The sequence below is a fragment of the Lissotriton helveticus genome, chromosome 9 (genome assembly GCF_964261635.1).
Source record: "Lissotriton helveticus chromosome 9, aLisHel1.1, whole genome shotgun sequence".
In the NCBI taxonomy this organism is placed as follows: Eukaryota; Metazoa; Chordata; class Amphibia; order Caudata; family Salamandridae; genus Lissotriton; species Lissotriton helveticus.
The window spans coordinates 1,087,639,947-1,087,658,404 of NC_136070.1; the positions used below are offsets into that span (position 1 = coordinate 1,087,639,947).

Consider the following 18,458-nt stretch of genomic DNA (forward strand, 5'->3'; position numbering starts at 1 on the left):
CGGAGTCTGCTTTGTTGAAGATGTGGTGAGGACATGGGTCTGTGGGGGATCCTGAGTGGATGGAGTTCATCAGGCGGATGGTGTCCTCAGTGGAGATTGGGTTCCAGTCGTTAAGGGTGTTCAAGGGGGGAGAATGTTCAGCATATGGTTGGGTGGGTTGGTCTCTGGGTTGGTTGTCGAAGCTGTTGTGGATGTCTGCAATTTTGTTGTGGAAGAATAAAGCCAGGGAGTCGCAGAGGGCTTGAGAGGGGGTGATGTCATTGGAGTTGGCCGAGGGATTGGTAAATTCCTTGACGATGTTGAAAAGTTCCTTGCTGTTGTGGGCGTTGTTGTCTAGTCGATCCTTGAATGCTGTTTTCTTGGCCTTTCGGATTAGTTGGTGGTGTGTGCGGGTGGCGATTTTGAAGGCGTCCTTGGAGCTAGTGGTTGGGTCTATTTTCCAGGCCTTTTCAAGGGAGCGGCAGAGTTTCTTGGACTTCTTAAGATCATCATTGAACCATGAGGCCTTCTTGCTGCCAGGTTTGCGTTGACGTTTTTTAAGTGGTGCTAGGATGTCGGCGGTGTTGGATAACCATAGGGTGAAGTTGGTGGCGGCTTGGTCTGGGTTAGAGGAGTGGGCTGGGGTGTTTAGAAGGAGCGATGAGGAGATCTGGTCGATGGTGATTTTGTTCCAGTTTCTTTGCAGAGTTGGTTGGGGGTGGTTGATGGGTTTCGGCTTGTTGTAGGTGAAGTGAACGCAGCTGTGGTCAGTCCAGAGGAGATCCGTAGTGTGGCTGAAGGAGACATGATTGCTGGAGGTGAAGATAGGGTCGAGTGTGTGACCTGCGATGTGGGTGGGGGAAGTGACCAGTTGTTTAAGTCCGAGGTTGGCGAGGTTGTCCAGGAGGGTGGTGGTGTTGCGGTCGTTGTGCTTTTCAAGGTGAAAGTTGAGGTCTCCCAGAAGGATGTAATCTTTGGAGGGGAGCGCGTGTGGAGTGATGAAGTCCGTGATGTCTTCACTGAATTTTGCGCTGGGTCCTGGTGGTCTGTAGAGGAGGGTGCCTCTGAGTGTGGTCTTGGGGTCGATGTGGATCTGGAAGTGAAGGTGTTCAGAGTTGGCGAGATTGACGTCAGAGCTGGTTGAGATGTGGATTGATTTTTTATGGACGATAGCGATTCCTCCTTCTGTGTGGCCGGTACGGTCCTTGCGTGTGATCTTATATTCTTCAGGGATGGCATTGGTGATGTCTGGTGCGGAGGAAGCGTTCATCCATGTTTCTGTTAGGAAGGCGACGTCTGGTGAGATGGTGTCTAGTAGATTCCATAGGTCAATGGCGTGCCTGTGGACCGATCGGGTGTTGAGAAGGATGCATTGTAGGTGGTTGGTGTCGGGAATCTGAGGTGTGATCGTAGCGGAGTTGGTGACGGTACCGATGAATTTGCAGGAGTAGCATGAGAAAGGTCCATGGGTGTGTCCAGGAGCGGCTTGGACGCAGTTGGGGGAGCGGCCGGGGTTAAGGGTTAGGAGGGTGGAGGCATCGTAGGTAATGCGGGAGGGCTGGGCAAAGCGAGGACCAGGGGGTATGGCGCGGTCCAGGCGCGGACGGGCGTAGACGGGCTTACCTTTGGCGCACCTTCGGCGTGTACGTAGCGCGTGGACGCTGCGCGTTGGAACATCAGGCATAAATGAAGTGTGGAGGGGGCGGAGCGTGGGAGGGTCAGCTGGGAGGCGTGGTCTGGGAGGAGACACGGGTGAAACTACAAACAAGTCGAAATGGCCGCCCAGAATGAAATTGAAAGTGGGGCACAGCCGGAGCTTCACTAAAAGATTCTTTTTACTAAGGAACTAAAGAGACGCTCTACCGGCAAACACAATCGCCGCTTTACACAATTAGATACAATGTAGCAATGCGAACACTAGCGATAACGAGCGCTCTAACTTAATGTTATTAGGTCTGAAAAGCAATGCGGGTAGAAACGATACCAAGCGCAGTTAGATGATGAAAGCGCTGTAGCAGGATGGCACTCAGCAGGAATCCGGGCAGGCAAGGCAGGCAACTGGCACAGGGCTTCTGTGAAGCGAGTGGAGAGCTGGGGGAGCGACCGTGATGGATGGAATCCAGACGGTCACAGGGAAAGGGAGGACGGGACTGGTGTTGTGTATCAGTGTGTGGGAGGGTCAGCTGGGAGGCGTGGTCTGGGAGGAGACACGGGTGAAACTACAAACAAGTCGAAATGGCCGCCCAGAATGAAATTGAAAGTGGGGCACAGCCGGAGCTTCACTAAAAGATTCTTTTTACTAAGGAACTAAAGAGACGCTCTACCGGCAAACACAATCGCCGCTTTACACAATTAGATACAATGTAGCAATGCGAACACTAGCGATAACGAGCGCTCTAACTTAATGTTATTAGGTCTGAAAAGCAATGCGGGTAGAAACGATACCAAGCGCAGTTAGATGATGAAAGCGCTGTAGCAGGATGGCACTCAGCAGGAATCCGGGCAGGCAAGGCAGGCAACTGGCACAGGGCTTCTGTGAAGCGAGTGGAGAGCTGGGGGAGCGACCGTGATGGATGGAATCCAGACGGTCACAGGGAAAGAGAGGACGGGACTGGTGTTGTGTATCAGTGTGTGGGAGGGTCAGCTGGGAGGCGTGGTCTGGGAGGAGACACGGGTGAAACTACAAACAAGTCGAAATGGCCGCCCAGAATGAAATTGAAAGTGGGGCACAGCCGGAGCTTCACTAAAAGATTCTTTTTACTAAGGAACTAAAGAGACGCTCTACCGGCAAACACAATCGCCGCTTTACACAATTAGATACAATGTAGCAATGCGAACACTAGCGATAACGAGCGCTCTAACTTAATGTTATTAGGTCTGAAAAGCAATGCGGGTAGAAACGATACCAAGCGCAGTTAGATGATGAAAGCGCTGTAGCAGGATGGCACTCAGCAGGAATCCGGGCAGGCAAGGCAGGCAACTGGCACAGGGCTTCTGTGAAGCGAGTGGAGAGCTGGGGGAGCGACCGTGATGGATGGAATCCAGACGGTCGCTCCCCCAGCAAAACATTCGATTAGTTCAGCATTGTTCGGTGAAATGAGATTTAGCCACGTATCCAATTAGAATTCATACCCTCACTACAACCTACTAGGTACAAAAAACCTTAAATGTTGGTGCTACTCTTTTTTTCTATTATAGGGATGATTGTTGAATAACCCCTCGAACCATGTTCTTCCTTACGAGAAACACGTTGAGATATTTTTATGGCATTAAAAATAGAGCTTTTGGATCCCAAACTAATTATACATTTGCCAAGCATTTATGAACTTCACTCTTCTTGCCCTTGAATTATTGCTTGTGAATAACTTTTATGTATTCTAATATTTAAATGTGTCCGATCACTTATGTAGAACAACAGTGTGCCCACAACATAGTGAAACAAAATGAGGGGAAGAAACCAGTGTAAACAACAGAGGATGTTTGCAGGTCTGAATTTCAAAGAAGTGTCAGATTTCCCGCTGCCAACGCATATGTCAATTTGAAAAGTTAGGTTTAAAAGTCTCAGAATGCAAGCAATGAAGCTAGGTACCTGGTGTCTTCATGGAGTACGATTTCTCAGGACCATGGAAAGAGAATGCTGAGTTGGATGTTTTAGTTTTGACTGCCATCATGTTCACCATTTAGTTTCCAAAGTCTTTAGGTAACATTCTTGCCATCTCTGCTGAAACCACTCAGAAATGTCATTCTCCTCTTCTGCCATATGTAGCAGTACAGAACATCTTCATACTTGAAATGCAAACACATTTGCCTTAATAAAAGAGAAGAACCCCCCCCCACAAGACTTTGTCAATGGTTGTTTTTTGATAGAGTAGAGGAATGAGAACTCTAGGCTATAACAAGCATTTGCAATGCAATCGGTTTCGCCTTTGGGACCAGCGCCCACTCTCCGCCCATATTTTTCATTGGCTTGTGTCATTATCTTTCGTAAATGCTGCCTTCGGATTCGTTAATAGGCTTGTTAGTCCCTCCTTAGTATGGCCTTGTCTTCATTTGTAACCTCCGATGGCTACTGGCCCCTTTACTTCTGTTGTTACACGGGACCTGTTATTTTGTCTGTAGGCGCTATTTACTTTATTGAATTTCTCTAACTGCAGGCCGGACATGCGCTGCTTCAGTTGAAACCGCTTGTGTTTTTTTAAGCAGCACCGCCGCCCCGGTAACACGGGCGCCCACTTTCAATCACTTTAACCCAGCATTACCAATTCCATCACCACCAATTAAACCACCACCAATTCCACCACTAATACCACCACTAATGCCACCACCAATACCACACCAATACCACCAATACTACCAAAATTACCACCACCGCAAATACCACCAATACATTACAATACCACCACCACCATCGCCAATACTACCACCACCACCACCAACTATACCACTAGTACAAACACCACCACCACCACCACCAATATCAATACCACCACCGATATCAATACTAACACTAATACCACCACCGATACCAGTACCACCAATACCAGCACCAATACCTATACTGCCACCAATCCACCACCACCAATACCAGCACCACCAATACCACCACCAGCAATACCAACACTACCAATACCACTACCACCAATACCACTAATACCACCACCACCACTCAGCACCTCTCGCTCGTTAGTAATAGCAGGGGGACTGTACGAAGTCAGAGCTGCGGCCAAGACCACCCGTCCCTCCCAAACCTCCCTCCATCCCTCCATGCCTTCCATGAAGCACAGCCTGCCCTGCACCATGAGGTGAAGCCAGGGCCCTACTTTAGCTGGAGTGTTTTTTATTAGGCCAAAGAAAGCAATGACATTACGCAATGCCACACTGCACACTCAAATCACTGAGAGGGCAGGAAGTAGTCCCCTCTCCCGCTCTTCCCCCTGAGCCGCGACAGTGCAATCACAGAGAAAAAGGTGTTGGAGCACTTTGTTAGTGTTTATAGCCCGGATAATATGTAACTTTCACTTCACACTTTGTGTCTGTGTAATTTACAACACTTACACATCTTCTTCACTGCACTATTTATCACTACTTTGAAGACGTCGCAGGCCGGTCTCTTCCTCTGATATTTCCAATCTAACAAGTGGTCGAGAAGGCCCTTTATTGCAATGCAATAGGTCTCACATTTGCGAAAGTTTAAGCTATTTGTATTGTAAATGACAATGCCTTTTATTTATGTTTTAAAACCCAAAACATAAATAAAAGGCATTGTCATTTACAATGCCAATAGCTCAAACTTGCTTGAATGCAAGACCTATTGCATTGCAAATGTTTGTTTATGTAGCTATTACCACTGGTTTTGCTTTAAAAATCCCTTTGTACTCACACGTTGTTCACATCATCACATCAGTCCTTCCTTACACAGCACAAAAATGTTTACTTTTATGTCCACTCCTAAGATGAGAGTAAAGACTGTTCTAAGCAAAGCCATTGTTCCTACCATGGTTCCATGATCGGTTTAACGAGAAATTCTGTTTTGCACTGGAGAAGTGGTGCTAGAAATATGTGTATTTCTGTCTGTTGCTGTATGCTTATATAATGGTTTCTGTACAGTCTTGGTGTATCTCCTGTCATGTGAGTGATCCAAATTCTTACATGACAGCAAATTGTCCCTTTTCGACTCCATGACTGTTGTTTTCCATCTTATTGTAATTCAAATCTTAGAGTGAAACTGATCTAATAAGTCTGTATAGTATGTAGGCTTGAAACATTTTATAGATCCTTCTTGATGCTTGTCTCACCAAAACAGTGACTGCCCTTGGTTAAGCAGCCATATTTGGACCTGTTTACCCGATGTCATGTAATTCTCTGGGTTCAACAAGGAATGTGTGATTATCACTCACAGTCTGATTTGGTTACTTTGTTTACTCTGGTATTGATGTAAGGCCAGATAAAGGCTGTTGCAGTAAACCAAGCTTCCACAGACAAGGTGAGCTCCAAAAACAAAACACAACACAAAGATGTAAACTGACACAGTCATCAAGAGTGCACCCAATTTGCCGTGAAGTTTACTAATAGAGCGGAAACAGGGTACCAGAATTGTGTTTACCTATTGTTCAACATATTGAAGCTGAGAGTCACTTCTCCAACCCCTTTCTCTCATCTCATCTCATCTCAGTTTAGTTTAGTCAAATTCAGTTTAGTGATACAAGAATGGTTATTGAAATTTAATTGGCTTTTAATCTATCAAGTTTACTTTTTTGTTAACTTTTTGAGATGTAGATATTATGACTTGCAGGTAAAGGGTAGATTTGAACCACTTTTTTTATGCAAACTATCCAAGAGGCCCTTTTATTTTCTGTAGATGTGGCTACAGCTGTTGTAACATTCAGGATACTTTAAATGGTGAAAGACTCAGAACAAGGTAATATTGATCCTGGATTGCCTGAGACTCGGGCACAAGAATCATATCTTCTTTTTTCATTCCAAGAATTCAGGGTATAATGTTCCTATGTAACATCCAAGTTCATTGGCATTCAGCATGACATACATGACAGGGTATTGGAAAGAGTTACCACATGTATTTTATTAAGTGAAATATTTTATTGGTTACCAAAATGTCTTTGTTATTGTGAATATTTTCTGTGCGTATTTGTTAGGATATTGCAGACTTCCACTGTTGTTTTCAGGTCAGGAAAAGGTTCGTCTAACAGTCGTTCACTGATAGTTTACTGAAACACTTGCAGAAACAACATCATTATTTTAGTGCAAAGATAATGGGCTTTCATAAGCTCCCATCAACTGTCAGAGAGCGCCTAGAATCAGTTCTCCTGTCGTTTTGTTTTGCAGCCTGAATATGAATGAATAGCTCTCTATTTTGATCTTTTTTGTTGTATATCTACCAGCTTTTTGGCACCACGACAAAGTGCTAGAGTGCATAACTACCCTCAGTAACCTATCTGTAGCTACTCTCCCGATACTGAGTGATGCTCTTGAACATCCTAAGATAGAAGTAATGGTTACTTACTTGTAGGCCTGGCTCCGCATCGTAGCAATCTTCTTGAATTCTTAAATGTTAGAATAATAATCCCTTAATGTGATTTTCATTCAATACAGGAATGTGTCGTCGGTTAAAAAAAAGCACAACATGACCCTAAAGGATAGAACTGCAGTAAGACGCAAGTTGCAAGATTTCATTTGAATACATTTTTTATTGCCATTTGAATCAATTAACAAAACAACGCCCCCAATGCCCCCCTATTTCCTTTTATACCTTCACTTCTCCCCCACCCTTCTTCCCTTCCCCTTTCCTCAAGACAACCCCCCCCCCCCCCCACTGCATCTTATCCTGTAGAGCGTCTGGGCAATTCAAATGAATCTGAACCTCACGTTGGGCTAGTTAGTGCCTTTCTCCAGTAGCCTTTGTATAGAAACATTGTAGTTTGTATTCCTCCAAATGTAATAAGTGATCCAAGTCTCTTGAGCATAGTAATTCCAAGTATTCCAACAATGTACCCCATAATTTGTTTAAGTCCTTTTGTTTAGCATGGGTCGTCTTGGATACCTTTCCCATTTCCAGTATCCACCTGATTCTCTCCATCCTTCTGCCCTCGGTGGAAGCTACCAATTGGCCCAAAAGAAACGAAAGTGCTACTCCAGGCATCTTGCCAATGCAGATCCTGTTATCTCCTGGATTGTACATAGCATTTACCCCCAGAATGTTTGCGTCTGAAGACCAGATCAGATAATGTGCCGAAGTATGCATCTATATAAAACTTTTAGCAATATTTCCTTTCCCCCAAGCATCAGTGACAAAATTGTCTGTACGAAAGAAAATGTCTTTCTATTGTTTATCATCTAGGGATATCTCCAAATCTAGTATACCAAATTCCGCTTTCAGTTGTTCCAACCATTTAATTTCTCCCTGGGCTACCATATCCCATAGGAATTTTATATCCCCTTTCACCCAAGCAGGCCTGTTCAAGCCCTGTGTAAATCTATGATTTCCCAAAAGGGGTGTGAAGAGTGAGGGAAACGATGACAGCCACTTTTTAATCTCTGTGGTATCCAAGACTTGTAACGTTGTCCTCGTCACTGGTGACTTGTAAAGTCTGGGGTCTCTTTGTGCTCCATATTTCTAGGGAACTTCCCAGAGGTGCCCCTGCTTAATGAGTGATCCATCATACAATAATCTATCTCCATCTCTCGCCTGTTCCAATGCACCAAGAAGCACAGGGTGGTCGCACAACCGTAATTAAGAAGATTAGGAACCACCATTCTCCTCTGTTGTGGCTTTGGTTTACAGTGGTTCTGCTTATGCTCTCTTCCTTGCCCTGCCAGATGAAGTGGGAATAGCCTGATTCGAGTGCAAGTATATAATCCTTTGGGATATGTAGGGCTGCGATTTGGAAGAAGTTCAATATTCTTGGAGGGCCGACATTTTAACAGCTGCCCTTCTACCTCGGAGTGACAGCAATTTGTGTCTCTATATATCTAGTTCTGCTTTCACAGCCCTTTTGAATTATTGAATTTTTGCTCCCTCGTTTTCTCAGGGGTGTTAGTTAAATATATACCCAAATATTTGATAGATATGTCAACCCATTTAAACATAGTCAGATGTTGTATTTCCAGGATACGTTCCTTGGGCGCCCAGATATTTAAAATTTCAGATTTGTTTATTTTAGATTAAGTTTAAACCCACTGGTATTTTCTGAGTTTTGTATTTAGATGTGGCAGGGAGTTTAGTGGGTCTACTACTGTGAATAGTATATTATCAGCAAACATTGTAAGTTTTGTTTACTATGACCCAAATTTGACCCATTGTATGTTGCTGTTGTATGTAACTCCTTGAGCCAAAGATGCCAGGGTCTGGGCAAAAAAGAAGGGGAGAGAAGGGGCATTCCTGGCTCGTACCCCTTTTAATTCACTTCCACTGAGAGTAGGAAGTGTTGACCCTGTTGAGTGGCTGTATTGCACACAGACTTTGCTCTGCCTGCTGTTGGGGGTGCTTGGCAGCTCCCATTGGACTCCTATCATTGGGGAGATGCCCCCTTGCCAGCGTTGATCATCTGCTTGCATATTAAGGGTAGAGCCGTGGGGATTCCAGGTCCCACTATCCCTTTCTGCCACCTCAGCTGCAACCTACCAGCGCTATTCAAGCTTCTTGCTGTCCTGCTGCGTGGGGGCTGTGCCACACACTGACTGTGCTGTGCCTTCTGTTGGGGTGCTTGGCAGCTCGCATTGGACTTCATATCGGTGACCCTGATCTTTGCTCTTGGAGCTTGAAAGCCGGAGACTAGGCAGCCACAGAATCTCTCCACAAACTCTATCACTCTCAGCAGATTTGCCATAAATTCCCAGTCCACCTTGTCAAACACTTTCCAATCAAGGATAATAGGTGTTGACTGTTGTAAAGTATGGATACTGTCTACTTACCATGGCAGTTCCTCTGCGTATTTCACCACAGCCACCATAAATGTGAGATCTGCCTTACTAACTCTCTGGACGACGAACGTCAATGATTCTCTTATGCAAGATGCTATTCCGGATTGCCTTAAATCAGGTCAGGTTGCCCTGATCCTAAAGAAACCAAATGCTGATCCCACGGACCTTCTTAACTTTCGCCCAATCACTAACATTCCCACCCTGGCAAAACATTTGGAGAAATGTGTGCTCGCCCAACTTTGTCAGCACATTGACCTTTTCCAACTCCTGGACCAATGTCAATCTGGGTTACGCCTAGGTCATAGCACAGAGTTGGCGCTAACGCACATCGTGGATGATGTGCTTAGAATGCAGGATCACAATGAGTCATGCTTACTGATCCTTCTAGACCTTTTGTCAGCATTTGACACTGTCAAACATGATCACCTAATTGACCTCCGAGAACACAGGATAAGGCTGTCCGGGCGTGTTTTAAGCTGGTTCCCTTCGTTCCTTCAGAATAGATCCCAATATTTCAAGGTGGACCAATCCTTGTCCCACCCTGCACCAGTCACCTTGGGTGTTCCACATGGTTCAGCATTGTCCCCCACACTCTTTAACCTGTTCATTGAGCCCGTGACGAAATTTTAAAATCATCCAGCATTCGCTATCATATGTATGCAGATGATACCCAACTATACCAGAAGATCACCTCCCCCGAAGACATCCAGTCCCTCAACTCAGTCCTGGTGGAAACACAAAGCTGGCTGACACACAATCACCTGAAGCTTAATGCTCTTAAAACAGATTTCCTACTGATCTCACCCCACAACCAATCCCACGCCATGGAACAATTGTTGAATCAGCTGACTTGTCTTAACTGCAGTCCGCACCTCGTGGACTCGGCATCATCTCTGGGTATCATTCTAGACAAAAGCCTGAACATGCAGAAGTACATCAGTTCCCTCACAAAGGAGCGAATTTTCAACTTATTTTACTTAGGAAACCCAAACCCTTCCTCCCTGCTCATCACCTCAAGGTTACAGTACAAGCATTAGTGATCTCAAAGCTGGACTATGGTAGTGCAACACTTTGTGGCCTGCCTAGAGTGAGGATGGCTCCTCTTAGGGCTACCCTCAATTCCGCTGCTAGGCTTTAAAATGGTACAAAAAATACCACCACATCTCCCCGAACTTGCCGGGACAGTTCTTTTTAAATAGGGCTTTGCCAGGAAATATCAACTACTATCCCACTGCCTGAGACGATGCTTGGCCCCCAGATCCTGTGTTCCTACCTGTTTCACTGATCAAATAATACCGTGTGACATGCAGATCTTTTAAGAGTATTATACCCATTCTCTTTGGTTAGTTAATTCATTACATATTCTCCAAACAAACTCAGCAAGCCTTCAGACTCTAGCAAATATCTCTGGGCCTGGATTACTCTGCTGACTATTGCCCCCCCTGCTCACCACTTAATCGATTCCTCAGGCAAGCTAGACTAAGATTCTTATATTTCAAAGTTTAATAGAACTAGTATCTAGTCCTCTGGAGACTCCACAGAGTAGGACTGCTCTCCCACTCTTAACTGCTGGCGATGTGTACAATTGGATTGTGATCTAATGTGTCACCCTGTACGCAACAGGGAAATTATGTTATTGTTTATGTGTGAAGATCCTGCGATGTAGAATGCATTCTTTAACTATTCTTGATTGGAGTGGCTGGAAAGAGAAAGACCGTGACCAGCGCTTTAAATGGGCAAGCCCTTCTTTAATTTCAATAGCATAGTATTTGCACTTCTCAGCATTGTTACAATACACTTAGGGTAGAGTACCTGCACATCACAGGACCAAACGGGTACTGTAGATAGTGAACACCAGCACTTCTATGTTTCCATTTAAAGCAATGACAGTGGGCATGGTAATAGGAAAGTGGTGGCTCTAGCCTCCCAATGGCACTTAACTGTCGGAAACGCCTGCCTTGGCATGGAAAAAAATTAAGTATCCCCTCTGGAACCAAGATGGCTCCTTTGGAAACAGCGAAAGATGGGAAATCGTCTTTACGCCAGGTGGCAGCACACCCACTATTGTGGGTGGGAAGGGAAAGGAACCCTTTTCTTTATAAAACCCTCACTCACTCTAATAGTGACATGCTTCATCATCAAGTTCACCCCAACCCCTAAAGTTTGGGGTGGGCTCAACCTTATTCCAGGGAGCACTTTTGAAGATTGGCTGTATCGGGGTGTAACTTCAAAGATAAAATTCCTCACCCACTCCAAATGTATCCTTGAGTAGTGGGGTGGGAGGGAAGGATTAAAATGTATAATGGGCTAAAAGGATGTAATGCTCCTATGACCCTAAATCACCAACATGTTTCAGCTGTGTCATATCGGCCTGTGCGAGGTCCTGGGCTTTCGTCAGGGTGGGTAGCGAAGAATGTGCCTCCCCCGCCCCTTCCCCCCCAAGACGTGATTGACGTGCACATGCAATTTGCTAGTGAGAAAATTAAAGAAAGGCATTTACTTACTGCAGCATTATTAGGGAATTACCCAATTTCAAGGGGGCACCAGCTCCCACAGGGGCATGAGAGGGAGGCCTTGTAGTCACACTTTCGTCAAAGGTCCCTTCCCTGCACCGATACTAGTATCAGCACAGCTCCTCTAAGGTTTGAAAGCTGCCCAATCCTGGACGCCTTGATAAAGCAAATGCAATTCTATATTGACCACCATTTGACCAGTACTATTATCGTGTTTCTTTTGCAAGATATGCAGAGCTGAGGCACTTTCAGCTGTTTGTTACATCAGGACTATGAGTGATAACCCTGCTACCCTTTAAATATAATGCAGTTGACCCGAGTCAAACATTGGGTTAAATGGGAGTTAGAGGTTGGTTGCTCACCTATTCATTATACTTAAAAATAATACTTAACTGCATTTGTAGAGTTGACAGATTGCAGTCACATTAGTGGCTCAGAACTGGAGTCCAAAGAGAGAAAGTTTTGTTTCTGCTATTTGATAATCGGTAGACTCCGTTCCACAGAAGTATTATTAAAATTACTGATTCACTGACAAAATATTCTATGCCACTAAAATTACAGCGTTAATTGCATTTAATTTCTGTGTGGAATTGCCCTGTTTGGAATATAGCCTAGCAATTTTCATCTGACATCTAGAGTTGCTCGACCTGCAGCCACCAAACTTTTATACATGTTGAGTTGAGTACAAATTGCTTGGTTAGCTAAATTAAAGCAATCTCAGCTTTTCGGTATGAATCCATTTAAAATGATAAAGGAATAAGTGCCTCTGACTCATTATGTTTGAGAAAAGGAGCCAAAAAGCAATTTCTGTCAGAAGGGAAATCAGCCAAACGTCTTCTCTTCCTCAAGAACCGAGGACTTGAAGACAGCGTTTAACAGGCGAACGAGCCAACGCAGTAAGTAGCTCTCTTCGGGACCAGGAAGTCAACTTGAAGGAGTGTCAAAGCAAACCGGAAACTTTAGAACTGCAGAGAATAATTTAGTACAATAGAATCGTTGTCCAAGCACGTACCCATGCACTGCTTTAGCCCTGTTCATTGAAAGGGTCTTCGTTACACAGAATAAGATGGAAAGTGTGAGTGGCAGTCAATCTACTTGTACAACTTGTGCATGGCAGTCAATAGGCCTGTGAATCTGTGATTGCCGTATAGAAACCTATACTTTGTTACAGACAATTTCAAAGTCTATAATGCATTTAGGCCGAGATATACAAAGCCTTCTTCAGTCGCAGATTGCCCATTTTCCTGAATTGGGCAAGTTGTGACCGCAATAAGGCCATTTGGTATGCGCAAACCACAAATTGTAATTTGGTAACTCATTACTGAATCATAATTTGGGTTTGAGGCGGAGGTCTGTATCCGGATTTGGAAGGGGTGTTTAGGGCCTCCCTTTCGCAGAAGGGGTGTTTAGGGCCTCCCTTTCGCATACCGAATCGGATTGTGTGTATTAATGTTTTGTGACTGAAATCTGCAAAACATTCATACTTTACCGACTAATGAAAGGTAGTGGTCAAGCATTTGCAAATGAGTATGTGTCCCATTTTCCTTGGAAATAGTCAGAAAATGTAAATGACCCCAACTTGAACTTTACATTTAATCATAAATAGCACTTAAAGTGAGCAGACACAACATTTCTTAGCAGAAATATTTTAACCCTTTCATTCTCCTTCGATTTGTCTTCCTCCTTTCTATTTTTTTTATTTTCGTCTGTTCATTCATCCATCTATATATAAAACCCAGGGGTAGTGGTTATAGTTATGATCCTGTTTCCGTAGCAAATGCATTTTTTGGTTTCCTTATTTCTTTGGCCCTGTTTTACCAAACCTGCCACACGACCCCCCTCCTTGAGCCTTAGCAGGCCCTGGGGACCCCATCCCAAGGGGGCCACGTGCCATTAAAAAGGGTGTGGAGGGGAAGTTATAATTACCTTTGGCACAAGTTATAATTACCAGAGCTACCTAGAACTGGTGAATTTCAGTGGTTTTGTACTTTATAACACATTAGGTTGTCACTGGAATTCTCACCTAACTATAGGAGTACTTTAACCTTTGTCTTTTTCACATCTTTTTTCTGTCATTCATACTTTTTTCTCTTAATTTTCTCGTTCATGCTTACTTTTCCATCATTAATATTTCTTTGTTTCCTTTGCTTTGCATTTCAGCACACAGTTTACACCCCTCTGTCATGATATTCCCTAACAGTGAGATATTTATGTGCATTCTGTCTGCTGACAGAAGAGGCCCAAAAGCAACTTGTTAATAAAGGCAGCCTCTGCATATGCTGTCAGAGTGGGGGATGGGGAGGCAGGGTTCGTCCCCAGGCCGCTGTCCTTTCTCCGTTGTGATTGTTGAAAAAAATATTTGTACTTTCTTTTGTTTTAACAAACGCATACATTTTTAAAACAAAATAAGGAAAAATGGCTGCTATTCAAAATATGAAAACATTATTGCTTTATTTAAAACCACCCACAGACATGGTGGTCTGCTGGCCTCAGCAGGCCCCACCATACCTGTGACGGATATGATTCTTACAGGGTTTCAATTTGCTGCCTCATTAATATTCATGTGGTGGGTCAAATTACGACCTACTAGGAATCAGTAATTTGCTAACTGACCTGTTCGTACAAAGGTCAGTTTGCAGAATACTAGGCAGGCTGTATAAATACTGGTCGCAAATGACGACCAGTATTTTGCAACCAGCGCTATGTACATGTGGCCCTAAAACCTTTATGTGGCAAGAAATGTTATTTCTACTTCTACCTGCGATCAGTGCTGTTTGAGATTCTTTATATGTGTACATTAAATCTTCACCGGCTACATTTTAATGAAATTTAGTCATACAAATGCTCTATGCTTTTTTAGCCCGGCCCAGAGATTGCAGGCAAATGTATATAAGGGCTTTCGCCAGCCCCCTACATTCATTGGTCTGTTAAAATGTCATTCACAATTTGCTTATGTGCATTCCAGTATGCAGTATGGAACGATGAGTGAGCCTACTTCGGCCACACTGACTCTCATGATTGTGAGTGACGGTATTACACTCTAGCACAAGTCCACAGCCTCCTAAAAAGAAACTTCACTCGATTGCAGGGCGATTGATACGGCAGTCTCAGATTAATTTCTGCTTTAATTTTGTGTTTCATTATTTTAGTAATGGATAATGCTTAGTTTTTTCCAGTTGAATGCATAGCACATGTAGACAGAGGCATGTTTACTTTCATTATTTTTACACTTTCAATATTATTGCTTATGTTTGCAAAAAAGATACATAAAAAAGTCAGACTTGCCAGGGCGAGACCATTTGGCTTTGCCAGTGTATGTCATTTGATAGTGACTTTAGTGCCCTTCTCAGTTCGTGATTTTCACTTTACCACTTTGTAAAAATGTTTTCATTTTTTCTAAAGAAATCGCAGAAAAAGTCTAAATTTGTATTCACTATTCTTTTAGTCTCCTTTTAGGTCTGGCCTAGAGACAGCGATGTTTTTTTAATTAGCGTAATGTTTTCCAAACAAATCATAATAAAATACATATGTATTCACATGCATACGGGGGCGTTTGGTCAGACCTCTTCATCTATTTGTATATTCGACCTTTCTTCACACTTCTTTCCGCATACAGAATAGGACAGTGTGTCAGCCCTATTGATTGACTTTCACTGGAGTAACAACATTTTGGCCTATAACATATGAACAACTGCCTGAATAGAAGTTAACTTTACTGCCCCTGCTGGTGTGCCTGGGCTGTTTGTCCACTACTTTATATTTATATTTTTGTATCTTTGCTATTAAAATGTTTTTGCATATATCTGCATTTTGAGAGAGAGGCCAATCATTTTAGTTTTGTCAGTGCTTGTTTAAATTGGTAATTTTATATATATATTTTTTCCATTCCCTTCCATGCTAAAAACTGTAAGAGAGCATTATGGGTACATAGAAACCTGGAGATTTAGCACAAATGGTAGTTTATCATAATAAATCTAAATAATTATGAAATCGTAAGAATTCGAATCTATAACTTAATAGCATCAAAGTGTGTCTGAAGTGATCAAAAATAAATTACCATTTGTGAGATTCATTTGTTCAATTAGACGCCTGGCTCAGGAGCCTACACCACTGCACATTAATTATCCCCTTACATTATCACCATCAATTAATAAGGCTGCTACCAAAAAAAAACTCATATACTGAGGAAAGCAATTTATTCATTAAAGGTGGACATGGTTAAGAATTCAGTATTAAGAATTTTATCACTTGGAATAACATGCAAATTGTTTGGTAAGAAATGTTTTTGTATATTTTGATCGACTGACAAATGTTGAAATGAAGTAAACAAATGAGAAGTCCAACTTAAGTACATTTCAGCACTCCTTTTTCGATAAAATAGCACCTTATGTGTTGGTTTCTAATCCTGGGAATTGAGGAAGGCCAGATGTGCAGCCAAGTCAACAGTGTTGTACCGCACATGGTTTTGGGTGAAATTTCAGAAGTGATATGCCGATGGTTATCATTTGTGTGAATAGTGAACAAGAGTTACTTAATAAAAAGATTCATTTTTGACATGTACTCTTGATAAGTACTGAAAGGATCCTTCCCACTTCCTCCGGAGTCAGGAAATGCTTGTGTATTTGGGCACAGGAACAAAGCAATGTCTTGCATGATCCAACAATCTTTCTTCTTCAGCATAATGATGATCATCCGTGCCCAAAGAGCATCCTCTGCAATTCTCATAGCTACAAAGAAAGGGAAGACCTAATATTCATAGCCATCAGCATCACCCTGCTACACCCAGGAAGCATGTGCTGACTGGGTATTGTCTCCTAGGTATCCAGTACAGTTGTTCAGGCTCTGAGCTGGTGATGGTCTGGACCATAGGAACTTCAAGGTGCTCCAATTTGAGTGCTATAACTAAGTCAAATCTACCTCAGTTGCATTTGTGTTAATAGGTGATGGGATTCCTATTACTGTCTATGACATGGTAAAAGTATGACCCCTCCCAGGTTAAAGAAATATACACTTAGAGATAAACAGGACCAAGGGCCAGAAACTTTCTCAGGTGATTGAACTGGATGACCTAGGGCCCAGAAGAGTGGTCCTGAAATTGTAAGTCTGCAATATGTGGTCCCTCTAGAGAGATCTCTGGCATTCAGCCCCTCTCAGTACCTCAGTGGGTGTGAACGTGCCTCCCTGAATCTCACCTCTTTTTGAACCTACTTAGAGGTGCCAGCATGGATGCCCTAGAATTGAATGTACATTCTTGGGCTCCTCGGTTCCCATGTTCACAAAGTGGCCCCCAAAGTTTCCCTTCAGTCGAGTATGGGGTCTTTGGATTTGGAGATGAGCATACATGTTATGGCTTTATAGCAGACTAGCAGCCCGTCCCGACGCTGCCCGGGAATGAAAGAGAATGTGTGTAATGTGTGTATTTGGCAAGGGCAATATATTTTAAAGTCTCGCGGTAGACAACATTTTTTGTTTCATTAGAATAGGGACGGAGAAGGCCCAGCTGCAGCCTTGGTTGATGTTAGCAGGCGCGTGTAATTGGTGTAGTGATCTGCAGCCTGAGCCCGGCTACAGCCCTGGTTTATGTTAGCAGGCGCGTGTAATGTCGTTGAATAAGAGAGTTATCAGCCGTGGGTAAATCCGTTTAATGAGAGAGTTGAGTGACAGCGAGTAGGAGAGGCTGCAGTAATTGTCCCCGCAGACACGCTCATTTGCATGTTCCCCCGCTTGAGGCCCAGATGCAGGCCTGTTTGATGTTATCAGGCGCGTGTAATTAGTGTACTGATCCGCCGCCTGAGCCCGGCTAGAGCCCTGGTTGATGGTAGCAGGCGCGTGTAATTTAGTTGAATGAGAGAGTTCAGTTACAGCGCGCAGGAGAGGCTGCAGTAACGTTACTTACCAGGCCTCCAGGTGAACGCGTTTGTCACGCCCCCAGCACACGGCCACAGCAGACGATCTACTGATTAATGTACGACCCACATGGCATGAAGGGCGGAATGTAGCACACGCCCCCAGCGTTTCTCACGCCCCCAGCGTGCCCCTTGATGCGGCGCAATTGCGTTCACATGGCATGACGGCCGGACACACGCTCCCAGCGTTTCTCACGCCCCCAGCGTGCCCCTTGATGCTGCGCAGCAACGTAATTGGCGCCTGTATGTACGACTCACATGGCATGAAGGGCGGACACACGCCCCCAGCGTTTCACGCCCCAGAACACGCCCACAGCACAACGCAGACACGCCCACAAGGGACTACTTTGATGGCACGGTTCTTTTACCTTTTAAATGTATAGAGGAGATGGCCTAACGGCTAAGGCACTCGACCTCGGATCTGGGTTCGAGTCTTGATAATGATGCCAAACATCCTGTGATTCTGGGCAAATCACTTAATCTCCCCGTGCCTAACAAAAATGAATGTGTGTCCTCATGTAACGTAACTGGTGCTATGTAAAGCGCTCTAATACCTGATTCAGTTCGGGTCAAGTTCGTGCTATATAAAACTCTGCAAAAAAATATATATATATGGTGGCCG

The 18,458-nt window shown here is 43.9% G+C and overlaps 1 protein-coding gene across 1 annotated transcript in view; it reads left to right on the plus strand.

Moving 5' to 3' along the window:
• The window catches only part of SUCLG2 (succinate-CoA ligase GDP-forming subunit beta), a 600,661-nt gene that overhangs the window by 349,365 nt on the left and 232,838 nt on the right, over window positions 1-18,458 (plus strand). The window lies entirely within an intron of this gene.